The sequence below is a fragment of the Bufo gargarizans genome, chromosome 10, assembly GCF_014858855.1.
Source record: "Bufo gargarizans isolate SCDJY-AF-19 chromosome 10, ASM1485885v1, whole genome shotgun sequence".
Taxonomy (NCBI): domain Eukaryota; kingdom Metazoa; phylum Chordata; class Amphibia; order Anura; family Bufonidae; genus Bufo; species Bufo gargarizans.
Genome location: NC_058089.1, coordinates 102,335,562 through 102,355,970, shown reverse-complemented (window position 1 = coordinate 102,355,970; position 20,409 = coordinate 102,335,562).

The following is a 20,409-nucleotide window of genomic DNA, read 5'->3' as shown; positions in this document are numbered from 1 at the left end:
CAGACTTGGGTTTGTAATGCCCTCACTGGATCTTTACATTACTTTGGTTTTATTAAAACTCATCATTTTCTAGAAATCCATTACAAAACTCGTAAGTAACGCATGGATTTTGATGACAAATCGCAGCAAAACACATGAAAATCCTACATAAACTAGACTGTTGTGTGCAAACACCATAAGACTCTTTTCAGACTGCACTTTGCATATGGTCAACGGGCAGAGTCCTGCTCTATAGTCGCCATACACTGCAAACCGCAAAAGTATGTATTATTGTGTAAAACATGTCTTTACTGTAGTCTGTATGCACAAGGTATTAATAGACCATATCCACATGCAGGGAGACTATTGCAGAGGATGGGTATGGTAGTCGCCCTGAAATATGCTAGCTGACAAAGTCCTTCTCTACTGCCCTCGGGGGATGGGCGTCTTACTTCTCCCTTACCTCGCTGATACTTTGGTTATGGTGATGGGCGTCTTAACTAGTCACTACCCCCCCCTGCAGCAGTGTCTGTAAAGCTGGTTGTAGCTGCTCACTTTACTGTCTGGAACTCCATAGCTTCAATGGATTTTGCACCTGTTGGACCTTCCTGTCCCTCTGGAGCAGTGTTCCTCACATTGGAGATTTCTGGTTCTAAGGATCAGGAGCTGATGGACATGCTCCTCATCTCCTCACTAGCCTAGCCATCTCGCTCTCCTGACAGGAAGTTGGGCCATCCTACTCCTATCAAAATGGGGAAAATGGAGTGGTTAACTCCATTCCCAGTGTCATCTAAATGCCATCTGCTGGTGTTACAGTATATGACATGGTTAAACATCTGTAGTACCCCAAACCTACTGCAATGCATTATAATATTCATGTTATGTTATGTTACACTTCATGTCATACACCTTATAAACCAGCAGATGGGGTTTGCAGTGTTTGGAGTCAGTTTAAAGTTTGGCGTGAGGAACGATGTGATCCATGAACTTGTAAAGCGCTGTGGAATATGGTGGCGCTATATAAATAAATATTATTGTTGTTATTATCTCCCACTCCTCCAGGCCACAGATACAGCTCATGTAGGAGAACATCATTGCCCCAGAGAGGTTGGAGTCTTAAGCCATGGAAGATTTGTAAACTACAGCATAATTGTGTCAGCAGAATCAAGCTATCAAGACTTCCTTGAGAAAGCCGCTACTGGCGAAACCGGTCGGTCAGAGGGATCTCTGTTACTGTTACGTCCTGCACAAGGTGTTTTCCCTCTCTATTTTATCTCCTGAGTTGCCACTTTTGCACGAGGGTCCGCAAAATAGCTACAAGTGACGTAGTCTTAAAGTTTCCTTTCCCGACGAGGATGGATTACCATACTGAATGCCCGGAGGGAATAAGCTATAAAGACCACTGGACCGCTGAAGTGACAAGTGGAATTTGGCCAGTACTGCGGACCGGCTGATCAGGAGGAGAAGACTGAGTATCACCCGTGGAGTGGTGAGATTTATCTGTCAAAACTGATCCTATTTTAAATAGACTTTATATTAACAGCGATATCCTGCACGCTCCAAGTCGTCGTACTCTATTGCTTTATTAGGGGTAACAGCTCTGTGGTTGCATCGCATTGCCCAAAGTGAATGCAAATAGCAAAGTCAACTAGTGAAGTGCAGAATAAGAAAAAGTACAAAGAGACCCGTTGGCTTATCAACTACCGATGCAGCCGTGAAACTTGCAACTGACTGTGGAAAGGGCATTCTGTGTACCAACTGCCAGTCTATGGCATGTTAAGAACTGTCCTGATATGCATCTCAATTCTTCAGTAAATAACTGTTCTGCTGCCTCCTCATTGCTCCCTGCACTACCACACTGCAAAATCAAGACGTGTACTCTACCTTACACCTCAACTGTCAGACAGGAGAACCCCAGAACTGGCGAGTGCCCCTAAGGGGAAAAAGTGTGCATCCTCCCCACCACTGCATGAGCCCGGGAGGCATCAGAACAGTAAGTACTACTACAAATACCATCTGGCCATCCACTCTCATGCTTGCCCCTGTAGCACGCTGCACATCAGGAATACTCCCAATACATATGTTAAACTGACCCGTTACACCAACAGATGTCAAAAGAGACTTCTTTAGCGGCATCTGGTGGGGTTTCCATTTTTTTAGCTGCATGGTACAGTGCAGCAAACTGCATTATTCCATGCAGAAGTATCCGGTAAAAATGAAATAAACGCTGTATCATTTTGCTTCCAACATAAGCGCCGATGGGTATCCATTTTACCAGCAAACATGTTAAAAGGGCATGAATGCTGCTTGTGTTTCAGAATAATTAAAAAAATATTTACATGAATAAAATGTTATACAATTTTATAAAAGTGAATTTAAAAAGTAGATTGTATGATTACTTAAAGAAGTTGTTCAAGGACTTTGTTGAAACCGGTAATGAGGAGACACATGAACACAAATCAGCCACAGCCAGGGAGGAGCACAATGGAGGATAGGAGTGGTAGTGGGTCTGGCTTGCAGGTTTTCACATAAATACAGTGGCAGTCCTCACACCAATGTTCCCTAGGGCCAGGGCAGTGATAGGGGGGCGTACCCTTTCTTCCTTCAGGACACAACCCGATGGTAGGTGGAGTGTCCCTGGTGTTCTGCGTTTGGTACGGGTGCAAGGCAGGAGATGTAGGTGTTGGCAACAGATTTCTCCTCTTTCCTTATTGAAAAGACATACATGCACAGCGGAACCAATCTTCCCGGTATATTGTGGAGTTGAGAAAGATTTAGTAGCTGATTTGTCAGACAGATAATGAACAGTGATGAGCGGCAGGGGCAAAATTCGAATTTGCGATATTTCACAAATATTTGGGCGAATATGCCGTCATATATTCGCGAATTTAAGAATTCGTAATCTCCAGTCATTATTTTCTTGATTGCAAAAATCGGCAATCGGAAAGTTCACGATGAAAATTAGCGATAAAAATTTGCGATCAACAATACTCCTAAAGTCAAAGAAACCTACTGTGTCCTTCTCCCATACCATGTAGATTCTAAGCCCTCATAGGCAGGGCCCTCTGTCCTTCTGTACCTGTCTAACTCGTCTTGTGTATGATTAATGCAATTGTCTGTATTATGTACAGTACAGACCAAAAGTTTGGACACACCTTCTCATTCAAAGAGTTTTCTTTATTTTCATGACTATGAAGGCATCAAAACTATGAATTAACACATGTGGAATTATATACATAACAAACAAGTGTGAAACAACTGAAAATATGTCATATTCCAGGTTCTTCAAAGTAGCCACCTTTTGCTTTGATTACTGCTTTGCACACTCTTGGCATTCTCTTGATGAGCTTCAAGAGGTAGTCACCTGAAATGGTCTTCCAACAGTCTTGAAGGAGTTCCCAGAGATGCTTAGCACTTGTTGGCCCTTTTGCCTTCACTCTGCGGTCCAGCTCACCCCAAACCATCTCGATTGAGTTCAGGTCCGGTGACTGTGGAGGCTAGGTCATCTGGCGCAGCACCCCATCACTCTCCTTCATGGTCAAATAGCCCTTACTTTCAAAGTTTTCCCAATTTTTCGGCTGACTGACTGACCTTCATTTCTTAAACAGTCTATTCAGTAGGACTATCAGCTGTGTATCCACCTGACTTCTCCTCAACGCAACTGATGGTCCCAACCCCATTTATAAGGCAAGAAATCCCACTTATTAAACCTGACAGGGCACACCTAGTGAAGTGAAAACCATTTCAGGTGACTACCTCTTGAAGCTCATCAAGAGAATGCCAAGAGTGTGCAAAGCAGTAATCAAAGCAAAAGGTGGCTACTTTGAAGAACCTAGAATATGACATATTTTCAGTTGTTTCACACTTGTTTGTTATGTATATAATTCCACATGTGTTAATTCATAGTTTTGATGCCTTCAGTGTGAATCTACAATTTTCATAGTCATGAAAATAAAGAAAACTCTTTGAATGAGAAGGTGTGTCCAAACTTTTGGTCTGTACTGTATGTGCACCGCTTATCATATGTACAGCGCTATGGAATGAATGGCGCTTTAATAAGTAATAATAATAATAATAATAATAATAATAAATATTGCAGCCTTCTCAATGGCCCACGAGCAGTGAGGGATCATGAGTACTGATGAAAAAACATCTAGAATATTTGCGATTACGAAGATTTAGCACTATATTCTAGATATTCACGAATTCTCGAAGTGCCAATATTCGCAATAAAAATTAGCAAATAGAATATTCACGATCAACACTAATAATGAAGGTGTGTTAAAACTTTAAAGGGGTTTTCTGTAAATTTTTTTTTATTAAATGCCTGCAGCGTGCCCCCTGAAACAGAAAAGTCATTGGCCGGAACCAGTGCACGTTACCATGTCTGTGTCCAGTCTGATGTAAACAGCGTGGGGACTGGAAGATAGAGACCACGGGGGCAGCATTGAGGACCAGAGCAGCATGGAACCGGTAAGTACGAATCTTCTATTTCAGGGGGCATGTGTTGGGCACTTGATAAAAAATAAATTATCAGAAAATCCCCTGGTTAATGTAAAAAATTTAAAACAGACATCATATAGTACATGACAATCTCTTTCTAACAAAGCTAGAACCAGCCCTGTACCTCACATGGATCTCCCCATAAATTTATATTAAGCTGGCAGCTGTAGCTCTCTCCCTATCACAGCTCAGGAGGCGTGTCCATTCTGCTGCAGCTCTCTCCCTATCACAGCTCAGGAGGCGTGTCCATTCTGCTGCAGCTCTCTCCCTATCACAGCTCAGGTGGCGTGTCCATTCTGCTGTAGCTCTCTCCCTATCACAGCTCAGGAGGCGTGTCCATTCTGCTGTAGCTCTCCCCCTATCACAGCTCAGGAGGCGTGTCCATTCTGCTGTAGCTCTCTCCCCATCACAGCTCAGGAGGAGTGTCCATTCTGCTGTAGCTCTCTCCCTATCACAGCTCAGGAGGAGTGCCCATTCTGCTGTAGCTCTCTCCCCATCACAGCTCAGGAGGCAGTTGAAAGATTGAACTGAGCATGTGCGTCCACCTCAGCGACCTCAGAAAAAGAACAAACAGCAGGTGGCGCTACATATACATTTTACTGAATAACTCAGTGTTTCTATCAAATTATAATTACCTACAATTACAAAAGTATTCAGACCCAGGTGCTGGTTTGAAAACTGTAATATATATTTTGTGGGACAACCCCTTCAAGTAAATAGGACAAACTACAATTCACTTCTGACATGCGATGCGTCTAGTGTAAACACCTGCCTCCTATTCTTCCTGACAAGATGGCTCCAGAGTGTTAGATACTGATGCATACCTCTTGTGGCAATTGACAATTGCAGTAATATATATATAATATATATATAACCCATTACCCTTAATACAATGGTTTATGAAGGATGCATAATACACTACCAACCCTCTCAGCCTGAGCCGCTCATGAGAACACAACCGGATTGAAGTACACAGATTAACTTGCAGAAAATTAGTTTTTGTGTTAATAATAGATGTTAAAAATGGATAGGAATAAAGCAAATAGGCTTTGTGTATGGTGATACTAAGTGTTATGTCTGTCATTAGCTGTAATAAATGTCTGCGTGGAGACCAGGGCTAGAAGAAAAAAAAAAAGCTAAATTTTCTTAAAAGCATGTTAAAATATTAATAGATATATGAAACTGTTGTTATGAGTGCTACAAGTCTATCAGAGCATTGCATCATTGGGATAATAGAGTCCTGGAAAACCAATTATACCTAGGTAGACTATTCATACCCAGCATTGAATGGGGGATTCCCAAAAATGTACTTGCGCTGGAAATAATGTGTGAACTTCTATGAGGTTTCATTATGCACCAATAGTTGTCTCTAGTCTGGCTGGTATCAGCTACTTTAATTTGTTCCCATGGAGCATTGTTTGAAAAATAAGTAAACAGTATCACCCACCGTGCATAACAGTTTTTAACAATGTTCAAAAACTAAGCCATCCTACAATGATGTTTCTAGCCTGTGCCAGTCACTTCACTGGTCGTCCATACACCACAGAATACATTTCAAACTTATTACCCTCACCCACAAAGTTTTCCAGGGTTCTGCATCTTCCTACATATCCTCCCTCGTTTGTATACCACCCTACTCACGCTCTACGCTTTGACAGCGATCTAAGATTAACATCCTCCATAATTGAAACCTCTCACTCCAGTCTCCTAGACTTTTTTTGAGCTGCACCTGGACTGCACTGGCCGGACAATCAGGTTAATTCCCAACATCCATAGCTTCAAATGCTTATCATGTTCCCTAAACAAACACTTCTCCGTTTAACGAATCTCCCTTCACCCCCCCCCCCCCCCTCCTTCATTCTTCAGGACCCAATGACATCTTCTGGCAGATGTCCCAACACTCAGTGCACCAGCTCAAGCAGCTCCGTTTGCACCACCCTTTCACTTAAACGGGTTGGCTCATCTCATACATTGAAGGCATATTGCTAGAATATTCCCCAATGTCTGCTAGGTGCAGGTTCCACCTCAGGGATCCATACTTCTCTCTAGAGCGGAGCTCGCAAAGTGAAGGAGAGCGAACCGTGCAAGCACGGCTTGCCCTCTATTCATTTCTATGGGATTGCTGAAAATAGTCGAGCAGCGTGCATGGCTATTTTCTGAAATTCCATAGAAGTGAATGGAAAGCACACCACGTTAGTGTTGCCACCTCTCCATTCACTTCTATGGGGCTGATGAAAATAGTTAAGCCAGCGCTCTACTATTTTTGTCAGTCCCACAGAAGTGAATCGAGGGCAGCCACGCATGCGCAGTCCACTCTCCTTCCTTTAATATTTTGGGGCAATGAAAAGAAAAACAACACCAATTTCACAAAATTATTTCTGCATTTAGTGGTGTGGTTATGTCGTGGTTACGATGCAGCCGCACTTGAGTACTGCACAACTGTATGAGCTGCAGCGGGCTCTAATTAAACTAATTAGGACAGCAGTGTTTAGTTGGTCTGCATGGCCATTAACAGTGTAGACTGCCTAAACAGTACACAGCTATTTATTTTAGAGTTTGCGGTAGCTCGTACTGCCACCCGGTACATCCAGTTGGATGGGAACACTCCAAATTGCTATATGTTATTTTTTATGCCATTGTATGCATTTCCTTTGTCACAGCTGCTACATTCCTATTTCAGGCTGGTGAGTGCATTACATATATCCAACACTAGAGGTCTCTGTGACACCATTTATATTAGGCTAGCCACAGGAAGTTAGAGAGATTAGGAGTTAGGAGGAGTGGAAACAGACTTGGCTATGTTCTCCTGGGTCTAGCCCAGGGAACAATACTACTGCAACCTTTGTAGTCCAGGATTAGGACTTATTGATCCTTTACCGTAATAACCCTTCCAGGGATTAAGAGAATTGCTGTATCTTGTGCAACCTTTTCAAAGAATGGAGCAGAGAGTTTGCCTGCCATGAGGGAGACCGCCCTTGGGTTGCTGAATTACTGAATCATTGAATATTGCTGAATTGAAGATTAGAAATTACATAGGATCCAAACTATTATTGAAAAGGCTGAGTAACCAGAACAAGATCAGGAACCAAGTACAAGTAATCACTCCTATACAGTTGAGCTGGAACCTACATACACCACCTCACTCAGCCTGTTATTGGAATTTACAGCTTTACCTTCTGTACTTATGACAAAGTGCTGCTATACTTATTGAAAGACAAGTAAAGTTTCTGTTTGGTTGACCTACTCCATCTCCTAATTGCACCTTACGGTGCAGGCATGGCAAACACAGGGGCCCAGCCACTCAAGCACCCTAAGCATACCCACTACCATCAATGGCACCTCAACTTCCATCTGACTGATGTTCCCTTCAACAGAGAGTGCCCGGAGGATTTAGTGCTATCTTCCCCTCCACTGTAGGCCAGGCCAGGGAGCTACTGAACTGTGAGTACAACTACTACACCCATTTGTCACACCATTACACTCACATACTGCTCCTGCGGTCCTGCACGTTGCAGTGGCAATTCTATACCCATGTAGAAGCACCTTTATTCTTCCTAGTAGAGGAGACCGGAATATAACCTGGATACACCATTTAATGTCCGTGACAAACATTCATCTCCATGAAATCATGGTCACTCGTGGTCACATGTACTACTATTAAACAGCACCCTGACCATATTCAAGCTACTGTTAAGCAAACTGCACATGGAAATTATTTTATCGAGACTCTATGATATTTACTTTATATTTTTTTTACAGGAGTGCCCCTTTAACCACTGTTACATTGTATACAAGAAATCTTTCCAGGAATAGTTCATTTTCATGAGCATTTTCACTTTTGGATGCAGTGTACATCTAATAAAAAGGTAAAATTATTTCAAATATCGCACATATCAAGATTATAAAATTTACAAGACACTAATACATTTTATTTCATCATCATTTTTTATGTCTTCCGCTGCAATTTCATAATGATCCAGAACATAGTTTCAGAGACACCGGGTCACTGTAAACATTAGGTCAACAAACCCCTTTGCCAGTAATCTATATTCAGAGTGGGGAGTAACTGTCGAATACCCGTATGTTCTATCCTTTATGGACAAACCTTAATTATCCATCTCCATTCTATTCTTGCTCATTTACTTGTATCACGAGCATAAATCTAATGCTGACGCCTCACTTCATCATCCCGGAGAAGTCGCGGCCACCTCCATCTCTGTTTGCAAAATGCTTTCTAAAACAAGCACCACATGTAGAATGCCCTCGGAGGCGTCCCCCCCCAGGCCCACATGAACGTGCCTTATGTCTACTATTTAGGGGTAATGAAAACTGCAGCATCTCCAGCAGAGAACGGATTCTGGGAACCAGCAAATCTGTTTCCCCAGTGACAGTTTAAACAACCCAAGCACCATGTGTGCTAAACGGATTCAGCCGCCTTCAGTTGCAAATCCATTTTTAAACTTGATAAATGAAGTATGGCTGCTGGCACTGCACACAAGGAAAGCAGTGTGTAGGGTACTGGAGACGAAGAAACATTATCTAAGGTGAAATGTTTTGATCCAGCTGCATAATGTCTGTCTGCTCATAGGAGTGTTGCTCCTTTAACTCGTTCAGAAACAGAAAAACTTGAGCACCACTCCAGTTCCCGCTCATGGTTGAGCTATGGTGACTGAAAGCACAACATGGTGGCCAATATGTGGCGCATCAAGAATGCCTTCAAGACTTGGGTTCAATCAACTGGCTAAAGCCAGCCAACCAGCCACGTGACATCAGCCAGTATTGCATTCGTTCAGCCGTCCTACAGACGTCTTACTGATGCTCACCAGCCGCATGCAAGTCCAATATGGTCAACCAAGGAGAACGTTTTTACAAAATCACCTCCCTGGTCCTTCAGCAAAACACCAAGTGATCGGCTGATCGCGTCACACACATGTAGCTTTGGTAAAACATGGCCAAAATTTTGCAACCTGGCCAATCACATTTTGGACAGGCCGAAGTCTGCTGTCATCGTGAGTGGTCAAGTAAATTTTTAAGACGATGGTTGGCCATTTCTATGTGCACCTTAAAAGGGGTTGTTCAAGTTTCTTATTTTTTTAAACAGCAAGCACGCTACTAGTATTTCAAAAAATATACTAATTTTCCCGCTGCAGAGATGACACAATATGTTGGCATATGAGCAAGTCACCCTTGCAGTCAGGACAAAAAAAAAGACCAGGATGGAGCGGTGGTGTTGGAATGGAGATCACTGTGAGTAGAATTAATTTTTTTATTATTCTAATAGTGTCCCTGTCGTTTTGTAAAAGTAATATAACTCAGACAGTCTTGGAGGTGTTGCTTCTTCTCCAGACGTGGATCCCATGAGAATATGGGCCACTGGTAATGGTAAAGAAAGAACAAACACTAGGAGATTCTGGGTGATGCTGCTAGTTTCAGGAATCATGCAAAAAGTATTTTTACATGCAGATTTTATGGCTTGTACGTTCTTGTTGAAGAGAGTCCAATCCAAAACCGCTCTCATTCAGCAGTGGTCTTTGGATTACTCCAGACACAGCCTCCTTATTCAAGTTTCTCACCATCTTTTCTGCTACCCATTTATAGGGTAGTGAAGTTGACATATGAAAAGAACAGTCATCTCTATGTAATCTTGAGGCTCAGTGTTGACCTCTTGTCCTCCTCCTTGTACACAACCCTAACTAGGGTATAAGAAAGGGCAATGATCGTAAACATGATGGAAGTGTACAATAAAGTGCAGAGGTGAGGGCAGAAGAGGGCCCCTGTGCAAAAACTTTAATATGTGAAAGCTGTATTGCCAAGAGCAAAGTGTCCATCATGGCTGTTGTCCGAAATGGGATCTCTATACAATACATAATCGAAGGGGTTATATATATATATATATATATATATATATATATATATATATATATATATATATATAAACTGTCCCAAACCTGTCAACATCAGTAATCTAATATTGCATACAGAGTACAGTACTTCAGCCTCAGCGGTTCTGATCAAGATGTTGTGTATATGGTCAATATATAATTATTCAAAAGCCTCTCTGCCCCATGAGAAGGCACCAGTATTATAAATCATGGACCATGAAAGGGGGGCTGTTACAGGTTTTGCCACCTGGGGCAGGGTTGCCAACCAGAATATTATTTTTTCTGGACAACGTGTCCCAAAATCCCGGACACCCAACATTTTTTTTTACGGACACACTGGAAAACCATAATGAATGATTATAAGTAATGCATTTCTACAGCTCAATATGCTGATGAGAACTCATTACCAGCATTTACTGTGAGCTGTAAATTAATACCCAATAATAAATAATTACTACAAAATAATCCAGTCAAGTACCACTAGCCTCAAAACAATTACAGACACATTATATATATTTTTTTTCACAGAAACAGGAAAAAAAAAAAAAAAAAAAAAAAAAAGCACCCATTTTTATGGACTGTCCAGAAATTTTTGGACGGTTGACAACCCTGACCTGGGGGCGGTGGACAGTGTTAGGGCATGTATTTGCTAAGGCTACTTTCACACTTGCGGTTTCCCTTTCCGCTATTGAGATCAGTCATAGGATCTCAGTAGCGGGGGAAAACGCTTCCGTTTTGTCCCTATTCATTGTCAATGGAGACAAAACTGAACTGAACGAAACAGAATGCATTCCGTTCCGTTTGGTTGCAAGCAGCGTTTTCCTGTCCGCGATGTGGTGCGGAGTAATACAGACACAATAGAAAACGTATCCATTCCCAACTTACTTTCAATGGTGTTCATTACGGATCAGTCTTGGCTATTTTAAAGATAATACAACCAAAGCCATTCATAACGGACGTAGACGGTTGTATTATCATGGAGGGAAGCGTTTTTGCTGATCCATGACAGATCCAGCAAAAATGCTGGTGTGAAAGTAGCCTAATTTGTGGTCACTGCTGTAGTTGGAGCTCGGTTCCTTGTGGTTCAGTTGGGAGTGGGACCTATTGTATGCAGAATCCGTTTTTAGTTCAGCAGTGGCATTCTGGTGGTAGCAGAAACGTTCACTAGAAAGGGGCCCACTGCTAGGATCTACAAGATCAGCCCAGCTCTGCCTCATTGACTGTCCCTTCTGAAAAAGGGGGGTGCCTTCTCACCTTGGGCCTTTTTGTAGCTGCGTTGAGTGCACAGGTGATAAGCCTGTCTATAAATGAATGGCTGGGCAAGAAAATATTAAGAATAACTAGGTCAAAAGAAAAACGCCTCATCCTTACAGCTGCATATTTTGAGCAAAAACAGCTACTTTTAGGATCAGATGTTTTTTTATTGTGCCAATGAAATCTCTTTATTCACAGAGATATATATATATGGTATATAAAGCTTACAACCTTTTACAACCAGTGCATTGTATGACTCTTTGAATAAATCAATAGCACATGAAGTTTACAAAAATATACATAACCTTTGGCTCTCTATTGAGTATCTAGTTGGGAAAGATTGCTTCCCCATAAGCATAACCTACACTTTTCCCATCTGCACAAAGCCAAGTCTTGGAGTTTGAACATAAATTGATGGAAAACATGTCATTATGACTCTGTAACAACATGTGGGGGGGTGTATCCATCAAAATTCAGTCTGGAGTCTAGCCTTGTCAAAACCCTAATTTGACAATACAAAGATGATATAAGTATAAAATGAGTTCCCCAAATAAGAATTAGTATAGAAGTATAGAAAGGGGTTGTCTCCTCATGTCAATCCCTTTGTATACGGCTGACCGAGGGATCAGCTGATTGACATGGGACTGGATTCAGAAACCCTCTGGGTGGCCAGACATTTCCTCAGCTGCAGTAATGTAGTATTGTTCATGTAATAAACGGACAACCAGGTCCACCAGAGCTAATACAGTGGTCCAAGGTGGTGAAGTCAATATGACCTACTGTGATGTTCATATTGAAAAGAGGTGTCTTCATGAGACGACCCTTTTCGGTTTTTGCTAGGTCTTCTATTATCCTCATTGGAAGGAATGACACAATTTGTGTTGCTCAATGAAACAGAGCAAAAGCAAAGGCAAAATTGGAGGAGAGAAAGAAAAGGAACAGCTTAGCAAAGTGCGACCCTACAAGTAGATTGAATATGGAGGTGGCACATACCACATGGAACACACACATACCTCTAGGTCCTTCTGCTGATGCCATCTGAGGTTCATGCAAAAATCTGCCCTTGTTGGATGCTCATATGCTGTAATAAAAACAGAACATCATACAATAGTTGCACATAGCCTTGGATTCACGAGACAAGACCCCTATGCTATCCATACCATAAGGAGCTGTTTGCATCCCAGAACCCCCAATTTTGTATGCTACTATAGAAGAGCAAATGTAAGAATTTCAGCCATCATGCAAAATCCGGGAGCTCAAAAATTAACTAAGAATTAGAAAGTCAACAACTAAAGAAGCAGGTAGAGATGACAACTACTGTACGTTTTGATGGACGATGTCTAGATCTCTGGGCTTCACAGTGATACTTCTTATATCAATCATAAGATTTCCTTTTAAGCGTTCCCCTCCCTCGGAGTGCAAGGATTTCCTGGAAAGAATTTCACTAAATGGTGGTGTGAGCAGAGGTCACTCATGTATGTGTACGTGAGACAGCACTGGAGGCCAATAAAATCAGACGGTCAGTCTGCAGCCTCGATCTATATTCTTCCAGATTATGGCATTTCAAAGCAGTTATGACTTGCTATAGGATTTCCTACAAAAAGAGCAAGTTTCTTTTTTTCTGAGGCAGGAGATGCGAAGGCATAGACCTAAACATCTTCAAATGTTCTTGATTAAAGAGGTTATGCCACCATTCAATGTTAGTTTAATATAATTAACTAGTTACGGGTATAATTTATTCTCCAATACGAAAACACTCTAGTTGTTATTCTTTACTTGATTATAATGGTGTTTAATCTGCATTATAATGTACATGTCCACCTACTGAGCTGGATGAGGAGGTTGCACATGCTCTGTTCTATCCTTCAACTGCCAGATCTTTCAGAAGCTGTGACAAAGAGACAGCTGTAACAGAGACTCATGTAGGTCACATCCCCTGAGGTCTTATCCCCATAGCTACCAGCCGGAAAAAAAATCTAGCAGAACAATTGGAGCAGACAATGTGGAGTGGTAAAGGATTTAATTGGGGAGGTACATGAAATGGAATTCCCAACACAACACTAGTTCCGAAAATCCATAGACTTCCATGGCACCAAATCTAGTATATGTTACCCATAGCAGCCAATCGGTACCTCCGGCCTAATTACTGACTCCTGCACCATAGCCAGAAATTGCACTCTATGCCTTCTGCCTTGCACCCGCACCAAACCTAGAACATCAAAGGCACCCCAGCTACCATCAGGCAGGAGCCTAAAAAACATCAGGTTGTGCCTTAAGGGAAGAAAGGGTGCTCCCTTCTATCAGTGCCCTGGCTTTAGGGAGCATAGGTGTGAGGTTTGCCACTGATTGACTGTTACAGCCAGAGCCACTATGACTCCCATCCTCCGCTCCTCCTAGGAGCCTACTGTTACTTAGTGAAATGTTCTGACTTATGGTTCAAATATTTGTTATCTATGTTAATGTGATTGTGAATCCAATGGCAAGCGTGCAGGCATCTATAAGGTGAAAAACATTGTTTACCCATCATGTTGCCTGCTAGTTAGTTAAAATGAGAAGTCTAGTATTTGCAAAAAAACAAGACAGACATGCAAGAGAGAAGCTCTGCATACAAGCCCTCAAGTTGCAGAAAATAGGCCATCTCTGAGACTTCAGTTGCTAAAGAATAACTTCTAGATAAAAGTGCTTTATAAAGAAGGACGGACATCTTGAGAAGGTCTAGAACCTTCAAGGCCTTGCGAGATAACATCAGTGGAGGTATAGCCCTCACCAATGAGTATACTATGGGGGAAAAAAAAAGGACATAACATTTCAATACCTTAGTTGTAACCGGGGTTAGTCATAGCCCAAGTCAATGTTTGAGGCAAGGGCGAATTGTTACCAGTCCAGCATCTCAACACCCAAAGTAAAGTAATGCAGTCAATGATCCCAACTGCAACATTCATGATCCCAACTGTATCATAAATGATGATGTATCATCATTAACTGAGTAGATCTTCCACTGCAGAAGGAAAATATCAGTGCCAATAAAAGGAGTCATCTGAAATAACTAATTCCACAGAATGAAGACTGGAGAATATGAAGAAAAGGAAGTATCAGATAAACAGTTTTGTCAACGTCCATTAGAGATCTCCACTTTCTGAACACAACTCCCATCTGTCAACTGGTGCAGTTTATACTGTTCTGCCATTTAGCTTCCTACGGGGTATCCTGACCCATGAACAAGCCATTTCTTCCACCCATTCGAGTGTCATGGTGGAAGAATCATAAAATGTGTGAGACTAGAGAATCATAAAAAAACTGAATAAGGGAAATATATCTAGTTTACTGTATATACCCTTGGTGACACCAGGTGGAGCTACAGGGCTGAAGGCAAGAGTGCAGAGTTTCTGAAATTTTCAGAACTTCTTAAAAGGAATTTATAACTTCTTTTTTTCTACTAAGGGCTCATGCACATGACCCTGATTGGTCCACATCTCCTGGGCTGACCACGGCTCCCCTGACCTGAACGTAACTGATTGTGGGGGCTACCGCAGTGCACCTACATGTCCATGTGAGTACACTGCAATCGCCCAATGATCAGATAGAGACAGACTATCATAAATTACTATGATGCAGTCAGTTTGGGTGAGGGGAGCTGCGGTCGGCCCAGGAGGTGCGGCCACACGAATGGTGTTTCCTTGGCCAATCACGGTCGTGTGTATTAGCCCTAACTAAAACTAGATACTGATAAATATTCTTTTTTGTAATTAATCTTTTAATGGTAGATTTTTTTATTCAGGTTTTCTGTACATGATTATGGGGACTACAATTTTGCCACAACAGTTGAGAGATGTTTTACAGCAGTGGCAGGGACCATAAGAACCTTACCTTTCATTGTAATCCTGCCTGTGATTATGGTGATGCTGAGAAGTGGTCTCTGCAGGACAGGGCACATTTTTTATCCCCTGTACGCCAAATAACTGGCAGCAAAAAGTTTGGTGTACTCCATGCTTGCACAAAATCTTTTGACCTATCCGCTTAATTGCAGGTGTAGATTTTCATTTTGGTGCACAGACCCATAGAGATGTGCCACAATTATTAAGGGCCATGCACTTTTTAGTTATGGTACATCTGACACCAGTGGGAGACAGGTTAAGAACTGTGTGTAATAGGTTGTCAGTGGCGAACCTCCAATAGTGGCAGACCACTCAGCTGCTATGGGGCCCGTGAGGAAAAGGGACCTGCAGAAAACCTAAGACCCCGCCCCCTAACTACACTCATTACTGTACAGTATAGTATCCCTATTATCAGTGGAGAAAACTAAAAGGACCTGTGATGCTGTAATCACAGGTCCTGAACCTCTAGTAAAAGGAACTGCACAAAGAACGGTGTTGTTCACAGGTTAGATAGGAGCATCTGCCAGGACCTATGATGACATCATCTTCAGCATCACAGGTCCTGTGCTATTCATATAGATTATACTTAACCTGCTCCCCGCCACCTGCATAGCTCCTGCTTCCCACATGGCCACCGCCGCGATGCTAGGGAGGCTCGTGCACGTCACGGCCTGCTATTGGCTGCCCTCCCTATATGAGAGAATGAGGGGCCCTTGCATTGAGGGCATGTTTTACACGTTGGATAACCCCTTCAAGTCAATGTGGGTGCAGTAGAACATCATGCACACAGAGATACAGATGTAGCACTCAAGCTCTTAACTCAAATTTCTTAACTCATCGCGTTATCTTGAGACAAAAGCCATTGAAAAGCAATTGAAGGTGTTTGCTTGATGCATTTAGTTTAGATAACATGTCTCATAAATCATGAGTATTAACTCTACTACATCCAGACACTCAACCTGCAGTCTCCCTACTGTCTCAAAACAGTCTCCCTGTACTCGCCCTCTCCAATTTTCTTTTTTAAACCAGTTTTCAGTAACATTGCCCCTAACGCATGAGTGCTTGCCACGTCTTGACGTATGCTCAGCTCACAGGACTGAACAGGATGAGGCTTTTATAGGGCTGTGACATCACAGGGGATGGTTATGTGCAGATTGGCTGGCTGCACGGCATTATGGGTCATATATATTGCGTTTCCAGACTTCTTACATTCACCTTGTAACATGTGCAGCCGTTATTTTAGGAAAAACTGACATGTTACCACGAAGCTCCAAGAAATTCAGATTTGTGGAGAATCAAATTTTTCCTAAACTTTGGATCGAATTCTGCTTTGATTCGCTCAACACTAGTAAATAATTAACATTTGACAATAAAAAAAAACCCACATATGTAAGCATTTTTGTAACATGCAAATTTGATTTAAACAAATTGTTTTCTGATGCCACATTCCCTTTAATAAGACTTCATTTAGGGTTTTCTGAGGCCTATGCTCAATCTTTCCCCACATATTTCCCTAGTGGAATTGCTCTTCGAAGGTTTCACCACTTATACTATGGGTATTAGTTTCCAGCTGTAGATCGTAGTATAGACTCCTTGGTGGCATAGCGTATTGAGACTTTTAGATTTATTATCAAATAACATAAATTAGAGGAGATGCCTGTTCTCATCCTAATAAAATGGGCGATATTTATTTAGATGAAAAGCATCAGAAATCTGGCTTAATTTGCATAAAAAAAACTGGGGTACATGCCTTGCACCACATTTCTTTAAGGGGTTCTCCAGGACTTTCATATTGATGGCCAGGAGCGTAGCTATAGGGGGTGCAGAGGAAGCAGTTGCTACCAGGCCCGTTTCAATTTTTGCCTCAGGCAGCACGACGGCAATGTGCTTCCCTGCCCCTGGCCACGAAGCACCTGAGGGAAGGGGCACCCAAGCTTAAATCTTGTACCAGGGCCCATGAGCCTTTAGCTACGCCCCTGTTGATGGCCTATCCTCAGGCTAGGTCATCCATATGAGATTGGCAGGGATCTTAGCCCTGCCACTTACGCAGCTGTTTGAAGAAGCCCCAGCACTCACTTGAGCTCTGGCAAGTGCTATGGCCTTCTATCAGCTCACCAAGCACAGGTGCTAACAAATAGATGGTGCTGTGCTTGGTATTGCAGCACAGTTCATTCACTTGAATAGAATCAAACTGATTCAGCCAAGCAACCGATGAACATGATGTCACAGGCCTAGGAAAAGGCCTAAGCACTCATGGAGCGCCACAGCCTCTTCATACAGCTGATCCGCGGGGGTGCCAGAAGTTGGTCTCATATTGATGACCTATCCTGAGGATAGGCCATCAATATCAACATCTCGGAAAACTCAAGTATTTTAGAAGTTTGTGCGCCTAGCTCCACAGGAGGCTTGGCTTAAGATGCACCAACTTGCACTAAACCTTTGTTGCAAAGTAAACCAACCAATACGTGATGTAAAGTTAGAAGTGGCACAAAGCTTATTATCCATGAGTCACCAAGATAAATTTGATGCCTCTTTAGACTTATTTTATACTGTCTAAATATTAGACAGTATTAGTAAATCAGCTCCAATATCTTTGATTGTCAATGTCATCCTCAGACTGACATGTACTGATGAAGCGCAATCACTCTGAAACAGCTGTCTGTAGATGAGATACTGGCTTAGCTATAACTCTAAATTTAGCCTCAAGGACCTGTTTAAAAGGTCAAACATTACTAGGATAGGATATAGGACAGGATAGTATAGTCACCTTACATCTGCTGGGAATAAAAAACAACCCTGAGGAGCATTGCCTGGCCTATAAGACTCCTCACGCCTACTAGGCAGTCTCCACAAGGAGGCATAACATCACCCAAAATGGTTTTTGGCCAACAAGGGGGCTGGATTCTATCAAAGAGCAGTAGAAAAACATTACATTTTTTCTAAAAAAGCTTTGACTTTTTCAGTTGTTTTCTAAATTTATGGACATATGCAACGTCAATGGATGAGAGCATATAACCCAAGAGTTCATGGGATTAAATTTTAAAGGGTTGTCTTAGATTAGAAAAAAGGGTGGCATAAAAGCACCTCTCTTGGCCATGTCCGATATTGAAACTCATCACCATAGAAGTAAATAGGCTTGAGCCGCAATACCAGACACAGCCTATGGACGAGAGTGGCGCTGTTTCTTTTTCTAATCTCATACAAACCCTTAGTGTGTGTGTGTGTGTGTGTGTGTGTGTGTGTGTGTGTGTGTAAGTAAAACAGAAGTGAACCTACAAATCCAGATACCTACAAATCCTATTTTTCTTATAAAATGTTATCCTATAAGCAGCATATAGAACACCATAGAGCTAAAGTAATGGCTCTCAGTGTAAGGTATTGCGTTTGTTAAATAGGCCTGTCATTTCTGCCTTTAAGTGTCTTCTCCTGTCTACACAGCCGAGCACAGAGATCATTAGGGAGAATAAATTCCTGCCACTAAGAACTTGCAATCTAAATATTATCCAGTTGTGCAGTGTGTACGGCAGATGTGACACTTCATATGTTACGAGTCTCTCTGGAGGCGCCGCCAGTGCTGCTAATACAGAAAAAAAAAAAAAACCTGAAGACAAATTAGGGCAAGACAGTGTAATATTTAGACATTTCATGAACATATGTATTTCAACTCCTTATTAACACACTGAGTTATCACTTCATATCGCTTGCTGACAACACGCAGAGCCCGGCTGATTCAGAGTGTTACTGTCTCGAAGAGACACATTTTATAAATGACTCTTAAGTGACAGATCTTAGATCTCTGCAAGTCTGTGGCTGTCACTTTGTCTTCCTGTCTTAAGAAGTCATAAAAATTAGATTTCTTGATCATCCTTCTATTTCGAGGAGGCAGAGAAAGAAAAAAAAAAAAAGAAAAAAAAGGAGGAACACTAATTGCAAGGTTCTGTAATATACGTTGTCTGTATAATATATATGTGTATGTATGTGTGTGCAGTGCAAAAATTTTAGACAGATGTGAAAAATATGCTGCTAAGTAAGGCTTGTTTCACATTTGCATTTGCCGACCCGGCAGGCTGTTCCTTCCGGCCGGGAGCAGCCTGCCGGATCCGGCATTGTCAGGCATAACAAGAATGCTGTCCAGCCCCATTTCTATGTCGGAACAGCCTACCAGAACCCGCTGCCGGCAGTATGAAACAGGCATTAGAATGCTTTCAAAAATAGAAGAGTCCCCTATTCGGACCAAATCCCTAACTCTGTTTCTTGAAAAAACAGCCTAAGGCCTCTTTCACACTACCGTTTTTTTTTCCGTTTTGCGGGCCGTTTTTTGCGTTCCGTATACGGTACCATTCATTTCAATGGTTCCGCAAAAAGTAAAAAATAAAAGTTAGGTATGCATTCCATTTCCGCATTTCCGTTCCGTTGAAAGATAGAACATGTCCTATTATTGCCCGCAAATCACGTTCTGTGGCTCCATCCAAGTTAATGGGTCCGCAAAAAAACGGAACACATACGGAAATGCATCCGTATGTCTTCTTTATCCATTCGGTTTTTACGGAACCATCTATTGAAAATGGTATGCCCAGCCCAATTTTTTCTATGTAATTACTGTATACTGTATGTGGCATACGGAAAAATGGAACGGAAACAGAAACACAACGGAAACAAAAAAAAAAAAAACGGAACTGTGAAAAATGAACCGCAAAACACTGAAATAGGCCTCTTTCACATGACCGTATGGCTAAAACTTACAAGGATCCTCCACCATGTTTCACTGTTGCCTACAGACACTCATTATTGTACCTTTCCTCAGCCCTTCGGAGACAAACTGCCTTCTGTGATAGTCAAATGTTTCAAATTTCAACTCCATTTTTCTGCACTCCGGTTGCTAGGTTTTAGTGCACAGTTGAGTCGCATATTGAAGA